Source organism: Amphiprion ocellaris, chromosome 4 (genome assembly GCF_022539595.1).
Source record: "Amphiprion ocellaris isolate individual 3 ecotype Okinawa chromosome 4, ASM2253959v1, whole genome shotgun sequence".
Classification (NCBI taxonomy): Eukaryota; Metazoa; Chordata; class Actinopteri; family Pomacentridae; genus Amphiprion; species Amphiprion ocellaris.
This window is the reverse complement of record NC_072769.1, coordinates 3,208,065-3,227,492: the sequence shown is the minus strand read 5'-3', so window position 1 is coordinate 3,227,492 and position 19,428 is coordinate 3,208,065. Positions and strand designations below refer to the sequence as shown.

The 19,428-nt window shown below is 40.9% G+C and overlaps 1 long non-coding RNA gene across 1 annotated transcript; it reads right to left on the bottom strand.

Moving 5' to 3' along the window:
• Positions 1 to 3,955: 3,955 nt before the first annotated feature.
• Positions 3,956 to 17,341, bottom strand: LOC111565771 (uncharacterized). The gene is made up of 3 exons (XR_008601258.1): positions 16,798 to 17,341; positions 4,951 to 10,797; positions 3,956 to 4,798 (listed from the first exon to the last, which is right to left on the bottom strand). It is a non-coding gene; the product is annotated as an uncharacterized LOC111565771 (long non-coding RNA).
• Positions 17,342 to 19,428: the final 2,087 nt, after the last annotated feature.

The window sequence follows — 19,428 nt, the reverse complement described above, 5'->3', positions numbered from 1 at the left end:
TGGTTATGGAAAGGATATTAATCTGTCTCAGAAGGGTCACATTATTGGCCTGCATCAAGCAAAGAAAACAACTAAGGAGATTTCTGAAACTACTAAAATCAGGTCAAGAACCATCCAACGCATCATTAGAACCTGAAGGATAGTGGAGAACCTTCATCTTCCAGGAACAAATGTGGTCTGATGAGTCCAGATCTACCCTGTTTCAGAGTGATGGGTTCAGTAGTTTAGGTTTGGTTTGGCTCCTGACTTTGTCCTGGTTTTTGACTTTTCTAGGGCTGGTTTCAGACGGGATTCTGACTGGTTCTGAATGATTTTTTGGACTGTTTTAGGTTGGATTTTGGTCCTGGTTTAAGACTTTTTGAGGACTGGTTTCAGGCTGTCTAGGCAGGTCTTGGACTTTTTTTTAACCCCAAGAGCACCAAACCTACAACCAAGCATGGTGGTGGCAGTATTATGCTCTGTGGAACTGGAGCTTTCCACAAAGTAAATGGAATAATGAAGAAGGAGGATCACCTCCACGTTCTTCAGGAGAACCTAAAACCATCAGCAGAAAGTTGATCTTGGACACAGTTGGATGTTTCAACAAGACAATGAGCCCAAACACACATCAGACGTGGTGAAGAAATAGTTCCATCAGGCTAGAATGAAGGTTCTAGACTGGTCTCCCCAAAGTCCTGACTTAGACCCCTCAAGAACCAGAAGAACCAAGTCAGAAAGACAACAAATGTAGTGGAACGGCACCAGAATTGGTGCCGTTCGACTACATTTGTTGTCTTTCTGTCTCAGACTTGAGTCAGTTATATTGATAGCATAATGATACTTCCACCTCTGTGCCTGATAGTAGGTATAGAGTCCAGAGGAGTCAAAGATAAACCAGCACATGGGGGCTTCAGGGTAAGAAGAGAGGCAGATGAAGTGATGCCCTCATCATGGCTAGTGCCTACCAGCCTGTGGGGGTTAGAGTTATGATCTGAGGTTGGTCAGGTTCAGCAACATTATGTTCCCAAAGAATGAGGTCAACTGACTACCTGAGGATACTGAATGACCAGATCTTTCCATCAGTGGAGGTTTTCTTCATTTTCCAAGATGCCGATGCCAGGATTCATGGGGTCACACTGAGAATGAGTGGATCAGGGAGCATGAGATGGATTGTCCTCCACAGAGTCCAGACCTCAGCCCCACTGAGAACCTCTGGGATGTTCTGGAGAAGACTTTGGTCTGACTCTCCCATCATCAGTAGCAGATCTGGGTAGAAAATTAATGCATCTCTGGACAGAAATAAATGCTGTGACATTGCAGAAGCTTATAGAAATGATGCCACAGTGAATGAGCACCATACTCAGAGCTAAAGGTCCAATGAAATATTGGAGTGTGATTTTTTTTTTTTTTTTGGACTTCCACTGTATCTCATGGTATTTGTGAGTTTCCAGCGAGTCCTATAACTTTCAATTTTCTATGGTGTTCTACACTTTTCTGCATGTGTCTTTGTCACAAAAAACAATCAGGCATTTTGTTTTTTCCATACATTTCTTAAAGATCTTTTGAAAACAGGACAAAATCTGCTGAGTCAAAAAGATAAAAACAGCAATGCAAGTATATGATTAAATGCTCCTTTTCACCTCAATTGCTTACCTTTTGGTAACCATCAACAAGCTTCTTGCAGTCTGGTTGCATCTGTGACTGCTCCTCTTGGCAGTATTGATGCAATTCAACTGCATTTTTTGGCAGAGACATCATCACAGTCCACAGGTTCCTAATGGGGTCTAAAACCTTAATTCTACCCTGACTTAGCCATTTCATCATCCATTATCCTTTATCTTCAATAAACCATAATTTTAAAACAGCTAAAATTGCTGCGTAATATTGAATAAATATAAATATTAGTTTGATGATCTGGAACATTTAAGTTTGAGAAAAAATATCAGATATTAGGAAGGAGTCAGATACTGCATAAAACATAATTCACCAAACCTACAGCAAGCTTATCAGACTGTCCAAAACTAACACCCTACTTTTATTGTGATTTTTTGTCCCTGTGTGACGATAATCTAATGATGATAATGGGCAGTAACAAAGCTGGGTTCTGAGATTTTGGAGGTAAACTATGTCTTTTGCTCTCTGTGATGTTTTTGGACTAATATTGGAGCAGAAATGTGTAAAAAGTCTTCACACAACTCTCAGTATGTCTCTTACACCAAAAGAGTGATATGGAAATTTACCTGGCTTCTTCTTGGTGAGATTTTTCTGTTAAGTTACCAGGACGCTCATTCAGAAACATAGAAGCACAGCTGCTTCATCCATGCATATTTGAAAAGGAAAATAAAACTTAAACTCAACCCATGTCTGCTTGTGTTTGACTAACTTTAGCCTGTTTCATTTTGGGAAGACAAGCTCATAAAAAAAGACGACCCCAGTCCCTCTCTGAAGCTGTTTTATGATGTCTAGCACATGAAGCCCTTCACGTTTTCAGATTTCAGACTTTTTCCACCCCCAGTCCTGTCTGTTTTTGTCGTTTAGCCCACTGATGAGGAGATCCTACTGCTGAACTGCCTCTCTACGCCTCCACCACTGCAGCTAGACGTTTATCTGATCGCAGTCATTAGGAGGAGCTGATGGCTGTGAACTCAAGGCCGTGTTTACCATGACAGTGAAGAGTTTCCAATGACTCCTATAACTCTTCATTATCTGTGACGAAGCAGATGCGTCTTTTTTAAACAAAAATCAATCATGCGTTTTGGTTCTTTCATAGATTTATTACAGTTGCTGGGTGATAAATATACATACAGCAACCTGAATACTCAGTTCTGGTGATATCGAAAGATGTGTTGATCTAATTTCCTTTAACTTCTTGTGAGTGATTACAGTTGACCAAAGCTGCTAACATCTCTGAGATAATTTAAATATTCATTAGACTCAGTAACATACGCTGCAATAGCAGAGAAGCAAACCACCGAATGGAGCAAATCAGGAAGGTTGGTTGGAGTCATTTCAAAGATTCAGACCCCAAATCATCTGTTCAAACAATTCTAAGTATAAAGTGCATTGGTCCAGTTGTTTCACTGCCACGATTAGGAAGAAAACACAAAATATCAATATAATTTTTGTGTCTTTGGGATAACTTTTGAGTCTTTTAGGACAAATTTCATGTCATTCTGGACTCATTTTCTGTAATCATGGATAATTTTCAAGTCATTCTGGACGGGTCAATATATAATTGTGGGACTTTTTGTATCATAGTTGACATTATAGTGATATCCAGTAATGTTTTTTATTAATAAGTGATTGTTTCCATAATAAATAATGATGAAATTTGTAAAGACATGATCATAATGAACATATAAAACATTAGTTGTTTTTTTTTTACTTTTAATAAAAATGTATGCAGATATATCCCATGGAATTCAGAAGTCCCTCAGTTATAGATTGACCTGACTGCTGACACCAGAGTCAGTAACTCTACTTGGCTGCTGACAGTAATCCACTACTATTATATCTTCATTTGAGGTCTGCACATATTTTCCTCATCAAGGTGGGATAGAGCTGTGGTCAGCAGGTAAAAATCTGGCATATATGCAGTTATGATGCTTGGGTCTACTCTAAACAGATGCAGTCCAAAGAAAAAGCTGCTGCAGATTTTTAGGGTGGTTCTTGCTGACCTGGACAGCCATCTGAGGATATGAAGACAGAGTAAATATGATAACACACACACACACAAACACACACACACACACACAGACACACACACACACACACACACACACACACACACACACTGGGTCAGAGTACACTGGGTGCCCTTGGCCAGACAGATAAGCTGCTATGTGATTATGCAGCTCAGATATTGTGCAACCAGTGACTCAGTGCTCTAATTGGAGAAGGCTGACATAGTTTCAGATTTGAGATTTAATATCATTCCTCATTTAGCAAGAATCACAGAAACAAACTCTGTCTAACCTTTTCAAATCTTCTTAGTTGTATTACTTTATTGTAAGTTTCTTTTTACAGCATGAAACAACATCAATAGCCTAACTATGCCTTTTAAAAAACTAAAGCATGAGACTTGATGCTGAAATAAAGATGTGGTACAGATAGACACCAGCTTAATTTTTAGTTAACTTCCACTGAAACTAAGAGTTGTGCTCTATGGAAGGAGAGTAAAACAGTGTGAGTTTGAAATGTACATTTTCAGCTCATCACTGCCCCATATACTCAGTAAATAAAACCATGAAACAATTAAGAAATGAGTGCCAGCCTGAACCAACAGAGTTTATATTAAAATGTTCATTGAAAAACTGGACTCAATAAAATGTAACGCTCATCAGACATGTTGGACAGATTAGTCTAGATTATAGTTATAAAAACACCAGATATATCAGGTTAAACTGCGAAGGAAATGATGACTGGTTAAAGATAATAAATAAAATAATACAGTGGGAATCACTGGGTTTCTCAGCAGCAGGCCTCACATAAAACTGGCTGAATCCAGGTTATAAAAAGAGACAGAAAGTAGGACAGAGAGGATTAGTATTTACAGCTTCAGCTGGAAGGAAGAGGGAGATTTTCCTGTCACACAGCTCTGTATTGTCAGAGCAGAGCTGGCGACGAGCCGCCGAGTCATCTCACTTCACAGAAGAGATCAGATGATGGTTTGGTTATGTAACCTCTAATCTCAGGCCTGTCACAGCGAGGACGAATCGGAATCAGCCGTCCGACTGCTGACTCAGCAGAGGAACCACCAAGAGTTGGTTTAAAACAGGCTGCTGACGGTGAAACAGGAAGTCCTTCTGCTGAGGCCAGACTGTAAACCAGGAAATTAAACGCTAGAATGAAAAAAAGGTGCAAGGTAGTCCAGGAACACGCTGAGGTTAAATAGTGATTCCAAATTATCTGTAGTTGTGAATGTCAGTGTGGTTGTTTGTCTCTACGTGTAGCCCTGTGATAGACTGTTACCTGTCCAGGTGTCTCCTGCCTTCACCCTCAGTCAGCTGGGATAGACTCCAGGATGGATGGATGGATGGATGGATGGATGGATGAATGGATGGATGGATGGATGATGGATGGATAGATGGATGATTGATGATGGATGGATGGATGGATGGATGGATGGATGGATGGATGGATGATGGATGGATAGATGGATGATGGATGGATGGATGGATGGATGGATGGATGGATGGATGGATGGATGGATGGATGGATGGATCGGTGGATGGATGGATGATTCTTCGGTCCTGGTGAGGACACTTTACATGCACTTGCACTGTGGAGATGGTGACTGGGCTGAATCCTGCTGAAAGATCGACTGAAATGAAAACTAAAACTTTAGCTGAACAAGAAAGGAGAGTGTTCATTTGTGAGGCCACTCTCATGAGGAAAAGCCAGAAGATCAAGCTCAGGTGGTGTCATCCTCTGGTGGTATATATAATGTAAAGAGATTTGGTGTCCGGAAGGGAAGCCGTGCACATGTGGGGAGGAAAGAAAACAGTTTTTAACTTTAGAACGATGTGAGAGAGCTTTATATAAACATGTGTGTGTGTGTGTGTGTGTGTGTGTGTGTGTGTGTGTGTGTGTGTGTGTGTGTGTGTGTGTGTGTGTGTGTGTGTGTGTGTGTGTTATCTACCTCGCTATCACAAAGCAAGACAAGTTTATCTGTATAGCATCAAAATGAACATACAGCGCAGTGTAAAGCATGAAAACTAGTGGTCCCACAATCAAACCCTGTGGAACACCACGTCATGGAAACCTGTTTAAATTTATGAATGGTGACAATAAAGATCCTGTTTATGGGAGATAACTTTAACCTACTGGATACCAGAGAGAGACCTGGCAGAGAAAGTAGCAGAAACAAACAGAAAGTGAGATGAAGTAGATATAGTGCCCCCTACAGGCCACATCATTCATAATAACAATAAACTATTGGGTTGACATCCTGATGATTCAGCTTTTTATGGAGTCTTGAAGCCAGAAGAGTAAAGTTTATTCTGTGAGTTTTGCTCAAGGAAAAGTCTTCATTAAAATTGTAAGTCTTTCTCTTGAATTGTAATCTGCACCTAAATGCCCCATTAAGAAGTTATTGAATTCAAAGAAAGCATTTTTCACTCTTTGACATGGTTTTTAGTGTTGACATTAGTGAGTTCTAAGGTCTCAGTTTGTCTTCAGCTATAAACAGTCACACCATGGACTAATGGGTGAAGGTCTGACTGTCACCAGACGTTTAGAGAGCTGCTCAGACAAGTTAACCTTTAATTGCTGAAACTGACTAATAGTGAGCTATTAATAGGACTGTAGGGAGGCAATGAGGAAACAGAGTTTAAACACGAATCATTCCAAATGAACTTTAAATATCACCATAAAAGAAATAAATATTACATGCAAAACATCAGAGGTATTCATTCTGACACCTGACTTTGACTTTTTTTCTTCCTTGACTTGTCTTAGATGTAACTCTACATCGCTGCAGATCTATGAAGTTCCTGTCTCTCCATTCACCCCTCTATAGCTTGCTGCAGCTTGAGCACACCAGCTCCCCTATAACTCTGCTGGTTAAACTATTACTACTAACACTGGAGTAATTCAGCCACAGATGTTAGAACAGGAAACCAATTCAGAAGAAGAAGGACAACAGGCAGCTTTCCACTGCAGAAACTCAGAAACAAGATGTCCCAAATTGTTTACAAAAACTGTCCATTAATGAGCTTCTTTGGCTACTCTTTTCCCAGTTCGGAACCTGACAGCCTCGATTAAAAAAATGAAAAAACTAAGAGTAATTACTGAACGCAACTCCAGTTCTATGAGTGGATAGAAAATAGAACAAAGTAGGTTTGTTATGCTAGTCTATATGGTAAATTTTACCTTGTTAAGTAGGTTTGTTATGTAAGTCTATATGGGACATTTTACCTTGTTAATGGTGAGGTTAGTATGAAGACAACTGCAGCTGAATGAGAGCATCAGAGGACAGAAAAATGTTGTCCTCTCTGAGTTTAACCAGTCCAGATTGAGAGTGGTGTGAAACGGAGATGTTCCCTCTACCGTTCTCCCTACGTCAACTTGTCCGCTAACATGGCTTATTTAGTTTTTCTGGTTGTAGTTTCTAGTGTTTTTGTGCATTCTGCTTTCCTCATGCAGTTACTAGCATAGCGTAGCATCTCCACCATGTCTACTGCTTTGTATAACCTATTTGCATTTTGTTATGGTGCTGTGTTTTCTCTTGGTTCTCTCAGTCTTTCCAGGCCCTGGTTAGCTCTACTCCTGGTTAAGAGTCTCCATTAGAATCCCCAGTTTAGTGTTTATTTAGTCTTCAGTCCAGATAAGGTTTCTGTAGTCGTTTCTGGTTCTTCCTGCAGTTTAGTTACATCAGTCTCTGGTGTAATTCTGAATTGTTTTGTGTCACTATGTTTTCTGTAAATAAATACTTCCACTCATCTGTTGTGTCTTTGCTGTCTGAGTCTCTGAATGCCCCAGGACAGATATTTTACCAGGATTGGTTGAATTAGTGTGCACACAGTAGCAGAACTTTTTCAGGAAGATGTGACCGTAGCACAAAGCTGCTCTACACTCCTCAACATGTCTAAATGAAGTCGAAAGATTTGGTAATCATATATTTCATATGGATTGCATTAAACAGTCAATTTTGGGATCTGAAGTATCTTTGAAATATCTCACAGTGACTTTCTTTACTTGTTTAAATCAATGATTTGTTTCTTTAGATTGGTACTTCACTGTTTGTGGCTGAGTCTATGGATTGTATTTAAATCAGAGGAGTCAGCAGCTGTAGTCGATCTTAATCACTCACATGAAGGTAGCAGGTCATGCCACTGGGGAAATTTAAACACAACTTGCTTCATTACCTAATCTGATATTTCAAGTTGCTGAATGTATATTTATTTATTTATACATCTAATTTCATTACACAACCAGAATGCAGGATTGTTGTTTGTGATAGACATGTGCCTTCATCAGTCTATCACTGAAATTTGAGTTACTGTTGTTAACCACTGTGGTACTTGTTAGTATTTGTTTATGTCCTAAAAAACTGGTTGCCAGTGTTTCCTTTTTTAGATCATGGTTTTGGTGGTCATTAAAAATAAAAGTGAATAAAAACAGACTGTAGTTTATTAAACCTGGCTAACACTCAAAGATCGTAACATCCTCACAATAGTTCCCACTCTAAGCAACACTTCGGTGTTTTTGAGGCCTCCTATCATCAGCTGATGTCACTTTTCAGGACATTGAAGACCATCACCGCCCAATTTACAAACTTTCATTCAGGTCCTTTTACAATAGTTCACACACCAGTGAAAACAGACAAGGCTGCAGCCAAACATGAATGAACTGAACTTTGTTCAGGGTTCCTGTTTGGAGAGCCAGAACAGAGGATGACCTCACTGCTGTGGAGATGAATGGTTTGTTTGGGACTAAAAAAGCATCTGGCAAAAAAAAAAAAAAAAAATTCCAATCAAGTCCTTTGGGATGAAAACATTGAGCAAATCTGCCCCTGAAGGACTGAATGTTTATGTCGATTTCCTGCCATTGCCACACTGACAGCAGGTGACCAGCAGCTCCTTCATTTCTTCAATCAGAACTTTCTGTCTTTTAACAATAGAGGACAATGACAGGAAAACACAGAAGAAGAAAAAGTCATCAGCACTTCTCAGCTTGTTTCCCTTTTCCTGACACTGATCTGTGTCAGACTGTTCACTGCAAACAGAAAAACTATAACCACTGATGTTGGACAACCATGCTGGAGATGCAGCTAAACTGCTGTTTTACAGAAAATCTAACCAAGTGTCAAACACAACTATAAAAATGCTGATGATTCTTTGCTGCCCAGAGCTCATACAGTAATATTATGATCAGGTCTTGGTCTCTGAATCCACAGTGGGCTATCCACTCTATAGTCCTTCACTATGAAGAAGGGACATAAACCTTTTAAATGATGATGTAAACTAAACATGGATGATGCAGTAATATTTTCTTCTGTCGATTGGCAACACATAAAGAACATCATCAGTTGCAAGAATCTAATAATAATAATATGTTTTAAAAACCTGTAGAGGAATGACTGACTTTCACACATTCAGTGATTTTATCTGTCACAACATAGCAGTTAATGTTTTCTGTCACACTCACACCAACAGGCTAGGGATGGTTTTATCTCTTATCTTACCACTTTGGTCTGAAGTGAAATATCTCTACAACTATTGAATGAATTGCTATGAAATAAACTCCCCGGCCAAAAAGAAAGGTACACACTCCAATATTTCATTGGACCTTTAGCTCTGAGTACGGCACTCATTCACAATGGCATTTATTTCTGTCCAGAGATGGATTAATTTTCTACCAAGATCTTCTATTGAAGATGGAAGAGTCCGACCAAAGTCTTCTCCAGAACATCCCAGAGGTTCTCAGTGGGGCTGTGTCAGAGGATTACCGCCTCCAGCGGGCTGACTCCAACCTGGATCACAGAACTGAGAGGAGAGAAACAGATCAAACACAGACAAAGAGATTTCTTGTACAAGGGCACCCTGCTCAGCTCACGTTCTGAGGCAGAGACGCGCTGAGCAGCTCCTTGTACCTTTATTTATAGCAAAGCATAGAGTACAAGAATGTAGAGGGTGGGGCGGTCCCACACTCTTGAGTGAGTGAGTGTGTGCGTGTGTCTGCAGGAGGAACTGTTTGCACCAGTTCCTCATGTGGGTGTGTGATAATGTGTGGACAATAATGTGAGCACTATAATCATCTCCTAACATTCCCTCCTGTTGATCACATTAATGCATGGATATTTACAATAATGTACAGGTAGGATAAGACATACATTTCCATGATATCAGTAATTAACAACTCATTTCTGTTTTCTGTTAACACGTCATAGAGGATATGCATGACTTAAACATTCATCTAAACGGAGTCTTCTGCCTCAGAGCCCTCAGAATCCGTTGACGAGTCTACACCTCCAGGTGTGTCTTTGTGAGGCAATGGATCGTAACGGACGAGAGCTGCAGAGACTCTGAAATCAACAAGTCTGGTAATGCAAGTACGAATACATGGAATAATGCAAGTAGAAATAGCACACAGCAAAATAAGTATAGCTAAAATTATTATGCCAATACGAAGAAGAATAGCTTTCCAGGGACCAGTAAGCCAGGAGCTAAAGCTCCAATCAGACAGCTGGTCTTGGTGTGTCAGAGTGTCCTGTGTGGTGAGGTACCTGTGAGCAAACATAGCAATTAGTCTTATTACTGCTGTATGCAGTCCAGTTCATAGCACGATACCATGTGTTTTCTTCCCATGTTGAGTCACCGGAGTGTTGATGTGTTCTTCGCTGTCGTTCATATTCAGTCTCTAGTACTGTTAATAAGAGTAGCAGAATAGTCAATGTTGCAATAAGAGCCACAATGCCAGTTTTAGATCGAACAGACCTCATGTTGAATAACCTGTAGGTCAGTCACCTGCAGAGATTACATAGGGCGGTTTGGCCTGCCAAGGCATCCGCGTTGATTTCTTCACTAGCCTATAGTGCCAGACTAATCAGTCTGTGTCCCCAGACGCATCAGGCTAGTCCTGCATACTGTCCAGTAGACTGCCCTATAGGAAACTCTAGTCTCTGTCACTATGCAACTCTTTGACTGCCTCGGTTACTAACTTGCAGTGGGTCAGATGAATCCACGATGGTCGTTCTGCTATTTTTATGGCTGTTGGTGTGGTCAACAATACTTGATATGGGCCTTCCCACTTGGGGGCGCTCCAACTACGTCGCTGGAACACCTTGATTAGGACCCAGTCTCCTGGCTTCACTTTCTGTTGGTGAGAGATAGGATTTTGTGGTACAGTGTTAGCTGACTGTATTTCTTTGTCATTCAGCATTTTTTTTTTTTCATGTAGTCAGCTAGTGTAGTTTCTCTGTCAGATTTATCAAGGTCATTATTAAACTGTGGTAGTGGAAATATTCTTCCATACACTACTTCAAAAGGTGTTAAACCTGTGTCACTTCTGGTAATCCTCATCCACATTTTAACTAAGCAAACACAATCATTCCATGGTCTGCCTGTCTCCTCCATTGTTTTTCTAAGTCTGCTCTTAATTGTTCCGTTTGTTCTTTCTACCAATCCAGCACTCTGTGGGTGATATGCACAATGATTCTTTAATTCAATCCCTAATGCTTCTGCTGTTAACTTGATCACTTCATTGACAAAATGCGTGCCATTATCAGATCTAATGACTTTAGGCACTCCATATGTTGGGATGTAATGTTTGACTAGGCATTTTGCGGTATTCAATGCATCATTTTTCTTTAGTGGGTATATTTCTACCCATTTGGAAAAAGCACAGATTATTACCAGTGCATATTTTCCTTCTCGTGATTCAGTTAGTTCAATAAAATCCATGTGTATTGTGTGAAATGGATGTGGTGGTGTAGGAAATCTGCCTCTCTTTGGTCTTGTGTTACCCTGTGAGTTATGTTTTAAGCATATCATGCATTTTGATATGTGTTGTTTTGCAGAAGATTCGAAATTTATAGCATAATAGTGTCGATTGACAAGTGTAACCATCCCTCCTGTTGAGACATGGGTCTTCCCATGACTCACTAAAGCAGCTGTAGCATGGAGAGATTTTGGTAAGATTGGTTTGTTGTCAATATAAAGAATGTTATCTTTTGTTATTGCCCCTCTGGTTTGCCATGACTTTTGTTCAGCGATAGGAGCTGTTTTTTGTGCATCTTGTAGGATGTCAATATCAATGTTGGTCATTGTTAATAAATTGTTTTCACAATGAGGTTCAGCTAATGCTGCAACTTTAGCAGTTTCATCTGCCAAATTGTTTCCTTTTGTTATCTCAGACTCGTCTGTTTGGTGTGCAGCACATTTGCATAGGGAAAGACTTTTTGGAAGCAATACAGCTTGTAGAAGTTCGATCATTTTTGCACTGTGTGTGAGAGGTTTTCCCGTGGCAGTTGTTAGGCCACGTCTGGACCAAATACTGGAAAAATGATGTACTGCATCATGTACATATTGGCTATCTGTCCATATGCATACATCCTGTCCTTTCGAGATTTTACATGCACGAGTTACTGCATGCAGTTCAGCTGTTTGTGCAGAATAAGAGGAAAGGAGGGCTCCTGCTTCGAGCACTGTTGAAGATGTGGTTACTGCGTAACCCACTCTGTTCCTCCCATGACAGTCTTTCTGTGCTGAGCCGTCAACAAACAGATGCTTCTGATTACATTGTGGTGTTTCTGAAATGTCAGGTCGTGGTTTTGTTTCCCTTTTGATAAGATCCTCGCAACTATGTGATGTTCCATCTACAGGTGTTGCAACTAGTTGTGAGACTGAGATAGTTTTACATGTTTTAAAAACAATGTGTGGGTGAGAAAGTAACCTTGAAATCAGTCCTAAGTGTCTCGATGTTGTGAGAAAAGGAAGTGGTGTTTGTAGCAGAATAACTTCAACTGAATGTTCTATATACACTGTCAGTGGGTGTAAGAGAACTATTTCTGCTGATGCGTGTATAGCCTCTGCTATAGCAACACAAGCTTGCACACAGTGTGGTAGTCCGGAAGCTACTGGATCTAATTTTTTTGAATAAAACGCTATTGGTCTTGGCCTATCACCACTTCTCTGTGTAAGAACTGCTGTCATGTGTGTATCTTTATTTGAAACCATAAGAGCAAAGGGTTTATCGTAGTTAGGGGTGGCGAGAGTGGAACTTGATGCTAATTGTTGCTTTAGATGTTGAAATGCATTATTTCCCTCATCTGTCCACTCTATTTGTGCATTCATAGCCAATTGCTTTCCATAGATAAGATTTTGTAATGGCTGTGCGAGTTTAGAGTAGTCAGGAATCCATGTCCTACAGAAGTTGCACAGACCTAGAAAAGACATCATTTGTTGCTTTGTTTTTGGTTTTGGTGTTGCCAACACTGCTTCTTTTCTTTCTGGAGTGACTTGCTTTCCTTGTGCTGATATAATGTGTCCAAGATATCTGACACTTTCTGTCCAGCATTGTAATTTATGCTGTGAGACTTTATGGCCTTGCAAATATAAGTGCTTTAATACCACTAAGGTGTTTTCTTTGCACTGTTCCTGAGAATTTCCTGTTACTAAGATGTCATCCACATAAAGTAACATTTGGCCTCCTGTTAGGTTAGGACAGGTTGACATTGACATCTGTAAGGCTTGTGAATACATAGTGGGGCTATGTGTGAAGCCTTGTGGTAGTCTGGTGTAAGTGTAGGTTTTGTTTTTAAACCTAAAAGCAAATAATCCTTGTGAATCTTTGTGCAGTGGAACTGAGAAAAAGGCATTAGACAAATCTATGACGCTAAAAAATTTGTCTGTTGATTTCAGGCTATTCAGAATTGTGTGTGGATTAGCAACTTTTGCTGGGAGTGGTTGTACTATTTCGTTTACAGCACGTAGATCATGTACTAGTCTCCATTTTGAGGTAGTTTTCTTCACAGGAAAAATAGGTGTGAGGCACATAGGGTTATCAATTTCTCTTAAGATTCCTGCTTTAAGCATTTCCTCAATTACTGGTGAGATACCATCTATGGCTTCTTTTGAAAGCGGATATTGTCTCTGAATTATACTTGGATGTGGTTTAGTTTCTATCTTAATTGGTGGTAAGTCTTTGATTAGTCCTACATCTGTGGGACCATTAGACCAAACTTGATCAGGTAGTTTTCTTAACTCTTGCAATTGTGAATTATCTAACGCACAGTTCACTTCAACAGGTCAATCTGGGGCGTCTAAATGTGATTGAGGCGAGACTGGAGTGTAATTTCCTACAGTCTTTTTCCATATGTACATGTCTTTGCTTTGGCTCCATCCTGATTTGTCAGGTGGTCCATAATCCTGTCTTTTTGCTCGTTCTACAAATGCATTCATGTGTTTCCACTCATGCCTAATGTCTTTGGTTAAAGAGACATGTGGCTCATGTTGGTGACTTAGTTTTTGTTGATCTGGTTTGAGTATTACTGAACAGCAACTTTGACCCATGTGTGAAACAAAAAGATTTTGAATGCAGATTGTAGTTGGATTTTTCAACTGATGAACTTGTTGATCATAACGTTCATCTGGACCAGGTGTGGTCTTCATCACTTCTTTAAGCTTTTCTTTCGCCTCTGTAAGGAGGGTGGTGGCTAATTGTGTGTGTAAAAGGTCAAGACTCCAGTAATGGTGTGGTTCAGTCATTCCTTGTCTTAACATTTGATAGTCTCCTTCTACAGTGGCAGTTGTCATTCCCCCGTCTGCGGTGGGAATAATGGCTATTTTCAAAACTGTTAGGAGATCTCTCCCCAAAAGATTTAATGGGCAGGAGGGATCTACCATGATTGAAATTTTGGTCTCCTGCCCGCTGTCTAAATCTCTTATCATTGCAGGTTGAGTCATGCGTTGTTTCATGACATGTCCAGATGCTGATCTAACCCAAATGGTTTTGTTTGACATTTTCATTCCAGGAAAAGGTTGACGTACAACTGTAGTACATGCTCCACTGTCACATAGAAACATGTAGGCTTTTCCATTTATTGTTAGTTTTCTCATTGGTTCAGTAACTTGTTTGTCTTTTAATAAACTAAATATATCAAGCTGGACACGAGTATCTGTCTCAGTGTCTGTTTTGTCATCAATTTCCGTTACAGGTGTGGCTTGTGGATTTTGCTTTACAGCATGATTTTCAGTTCCTATCACGCCTTCTCGTCATGAAGTATTTTGTGCGCTCATTTTGCAGTCTTTGGCACGATGCCCTGGCTTATGGCAGACAAAGCAATGGTTGTTTAGCCAGTCATAATGTTTTTGTGGTGTCATTTCTTGTTGAGAGCGTTGCTGGGAAGAATTATATCTTGAGCCTCTACCTCTCCCACGCCCTCTGCCTCTCCCTCTGCCTGGGAAGGAGGGGTGTCCTTGATAAGCAAGAACAGTTTGTGCATCAACAAGAAACACTGCTTTCTGTTCCTCTTTATCTTTTTGTTGTTTTTCAAAATGCTTGGCCTGCTCTACTGCCTGGGCCACAGTTCCTGTGTCTTGATGCACCCAGTGCTTTTGCACTTTTTCTCTAGTTTGTGTTCTTAGACCTTTAATGAAAAACATTTTCAGTTGTTGTTGGTAAGCGCTGCCTGCCTCATCATTATATGGCACGCCAGAATTCAAACGATAGACCTTCTCTAACCTATGTCTGTAATCAGCAGCACTTTCTCCCTCTTTCTGGATGGTTTCAGTTATGGCATTAAAATTAGATCGTTGCGGCCATTCATGTTCTATGGCAGCATACAGTACTTGTAATTGTGCTGTCAATTGCTGTGAATCATGTCTTAAAGCCTGACCATTTGCTTCAGAGTCTGTAAAATTGCCTCTAACTCGGTGCCAGTCGGCTGTTAGCACGTCCATAAAACAGTCTGTGAGCTCATGTCCATTTAATTTGTAACTTAGTCGTATACCGTCCATGTCACGTCTGAACTTGTCAGGGTCTACTTTGGGGTGTGGTATGTCTTTTGTCGCTCTGCGTCTGTCATGTGCGCTCCATGGTCTGTAAACTAGCATAGTCGGTTCTTGGTCCACTCGTGGTCTCCCATTACCATCTTGCTCACCCGTAGGCTGGCCAAACCTTGGGTTTGCAACTTCTATGAGTGGACACTGTGGTCGTGCGGTCGGGTGTGGTCCACAGTCCTCACAGTCCTCTATCTCTTCGTCATAATCCTCTTGGTCGCTATCTGACCTTGTCTTGTGCTGGGTTACTACTTTCCCCAGTTCATTGTTTGGGTACAAGACTGAGGTCATTAGCTTGTCTTTCTTTTTCTTATCTTTCCTTCTTCGTTCCTCTGCTCGAGTTCTCCCTAACTCTGCCAATCCTTCCTGTCTTTGTTTGTCTCTACGCTGACTTTCCTCTAACCATTTCTCACTTAGCTCATACTCTTCTGTTCTCTTGCCCTTTTTCTTCTTTTTCGTTATTTGAGATATTTCTGTTTTTAGATCGACTTGGAGACGCAGGACATCTTTAGTGTCCAGTTTTCCAGTGAAATTATGTTTTCTTATCCATCTTATGCTTATCTGGCCTGCTCCAGGGAGGCTTTTTCTCCATGAACAGACCGTCCTTGGATAAAGGTTGCGATGATTTACTCCCCATGTTCTCTGTCTATGTCAGAACACTCCAATTTAAATACTATTTCTTCTGCTGTTTCTAGGTTAATTTCTCTGTTATTTACTATTATTCCACCGCTCTCATAAAATGTTCCAACTTGTAAATCTACTAGTAGAGAGTTTATTGACGGAGGGGTCCAGAAATGTTCAGTTTTTATTTCTCCGTCTTTAGATACAAAATGGATAATTACCAAACTCTTTTAATTTTAGTTTTACACTATGAGGGTTCCTCTAAGGATGTCACAAACATGAGGTGAAATTGAGTGAAGTTCCTCCACCAAGCTTCTACAGTAACTAATTTACTGCGGGTAGAGCTTACTCAAAACACCGTTTGTACGTGATCCTTATTGGATAAAATAAAAAATTGAGATCGCAAACTCACTAGAGTTTTTTAATGAGCGTTTCTCAAAACACAGAACACAAACAGACTCATTCACTCATAATACCACTGACTGGGTATTTGTAACAGTACTGACTGACTGTTCTGTAGCTACTTAATGCCTCTGACTGGACATTTATCTGGGACTTTTGCACTCATCCATTAGGGCCTTTTGTGCTCACCCAAAATCGATTTTATGGAACTTTTGAACTCATCCACTAGGGCCTTTTGTTCTCATCCGAGCGCTTTGTAAATCATTCACTCTCTTTGCGTGTCGATACTCACTCCCGTTCTGGTGATCTGTAGTTCGGATGGAAAACCAGAGAATCACCGTGAGGGTTGGTTCTAACCCTGGCCCAGGTCCGAATTCACGTCCTGGGTCTTTTCAGACACCCTGGGTGACTGGCTGTCGACAGACTTCAGGTTAACCACTCAGCGGGATCTCAGGCTTCCCATCCGGCTCGAAGGACCAAGAATTATGTCAGAGGATTACCGCCTCCAGCGGGCTGACTCCAACCTGGATCACAGAACTGAGAGGAGAGAAACAGATCAAACACAGACAAAGAGATTTCTTGTACAAGGGCACCCTGCTCAGCTCACGTTCTGAGGCAGAGACGCGCTGAGCAGCTCCTTGTACCTTTATTTATAGCAAAGCATAGAGTACAAGAATGTAGAGGGTGGGGCGGTCCCACACTCTTGAGTGAGTGAGTGTGTGCGTGTGTCTGCAGGAGGAACTGTTTGCACCAGTTCCTCATGTGGGTGTGTGATAATGTGTGGACAATAATGTGAGCACTATAATCATCTCCTAACAGGCTGAGATCTGGACTCTGTGGAGGACAATCCATCTCATGCTCCCTGATCCACTCATTCTCAATGTGACCCCATGAATCCTGGCATCGGCATCTTGGAAAATGAAGAAAACCTCCACTGATGGAAAGACCTGGTCATTCAGTATCCTCAGGTAGTCAGTTGACCTCATTCTTTGGGAACATAATGTTGCTGAACCTGACCAACCCCAGATCATAACTCTAACCCCCACAGGCTGGTAGGCACTAGCCATGATGAGTTCATCACTTTATCCTCCTCTCTTCTTTCTTCTTTCTTTACATTTATTGGCTTTCTGACTTGGTTCTTCTGGTTCTTGAGGGGTCTAAGTCAGGACTTTGGGGAGACCAGTCTAGAACCTTCATTCTAGCCTGATGGAACTATTTCTTCACCACGTCTGATGTGTGTTTGGGCTCATTGTCTTGTTGAAACATCCAACTGTGTCCAAGATCAACCTTCTGCTGATGGTTTTAGGTTCTCCTGAAGAACGTGGAGGTGATCCTCCTTCTTCATTATTCCATTTACTTTGTGTAAAGCTCCAGTTCCATGGAGCATAATACTGCCACCACCATGCATGGTTGTAGGTTTGGTGCTCTTGGGTTAAAAAAAAAGTCCAAGACCTGCCTAGACAGCCTGAAACCAGTCCTCAAAAAGTCTTAAACCAGGACCAAAATCAAACCTAAACCAGTCCAAAAAATCATTCAGAACCAGTCAGAATCCAGTCTGAAACCAGTCCTAGAAAAGTCAAAAACCAGCACAAAGTTGGGACCCAAACCAAACCTAAACTACTGAACCCATCACTCTGGAACAGGGTAAATCTGGACTCATCAGACCACATTTGTTCCTGGAAGATGAAGGTTCTCCACTATCCTTCAGGTTCTAATGATGCGTTGGATGGTTCTTGACCTGATTTTAGTAGTTTCAGAAATCTCCTTAGTTGTTTTCTTTGCTTGATGCAGGCCAATAATTTGACCCTACTGAGACAGATTAATATCCTTTCCATGATCACAGGATATGTCTTCCAACATGGTTGTTGAAGAAATGACAATCAGTTAGGTTTAAAGAAGTTGTGTCATCACTGCATTAATTGGTAGAAGCTTCTCATTCCAGAAGACTTTCAACACAGAAATCTTCGAGTTTTGCAGAGGATTTGAATCACTCAAATCCTCTCCAAAACTTGAAGATTTCCGTGAAATTTGTCTTAGAGGTAAGTTGCTGGTCCGTGGGTTGTTGTTTAGTGGAAGGAAGGACTGACTGACATGAATGCTAGCTTATACCTTCACCCTACATCCTGTCAGACTGAGGTTACAGAAAAGTCATAGTTTTTGTTATTAAACCAGACAACTGCTTTCCTTACCTTTACCGAGTGCTGCTGTTGTTAACGCTAGATGAATGAAAATAAATCAATTCATTTATAAAACAATATTAATGCTGTAGTTAGTAAAAGTGATCATTGAACTGCAATAACCAATAAAATCTATTACGCTACTACAATGTTCAGTACATTTCTGACCTCCTAAATACGTTCATGTCTTTATTATGGAAGATCCCATCCAGCTGTGAGTTTATTTCCTTCAACTCGTTTTTCTGTCACAGTTTAGTTCTATATAGATGTTTTTTGTAGAAGAAAGGCTGGATTTGTCAGAATCAGGTTAGTCAGAAATCACCCTGACGTCCCACAACAGCAGCCTTCTTTTAGTCGGGTTTGAAGTGAAGCTTTACACTGCAGCAGTTTGTCCTGAAGCATAAAGACGCTGCATGTTCCACAAAGCTTCTTGTCTACTGTTACCGACCAGAAGCCTCGTCTCCAGACGCTAAACCTGAGACTCACATTAGCCAGAGCTGGTTTCTGATGGATCCTTCAATGCTCTGTCTGTCTGGCCTCTATGTAGCCACGGCGGCCGGGCCTCTCGCCTGTCCCCTTCCATTGTCCCTCTGCTATTGACGGAAGCAGCGTAAACCAACACTGGCGTTCCCATTCGGATCCAATATGGCCGAGATCTGACACCATGTGAAGCAGTGGCTTGGCTTCTCTCAGAGGGATCCTGTTGCTGAGGCAGAAAAAATAAAAACCACGTAGAGATCAGGTCC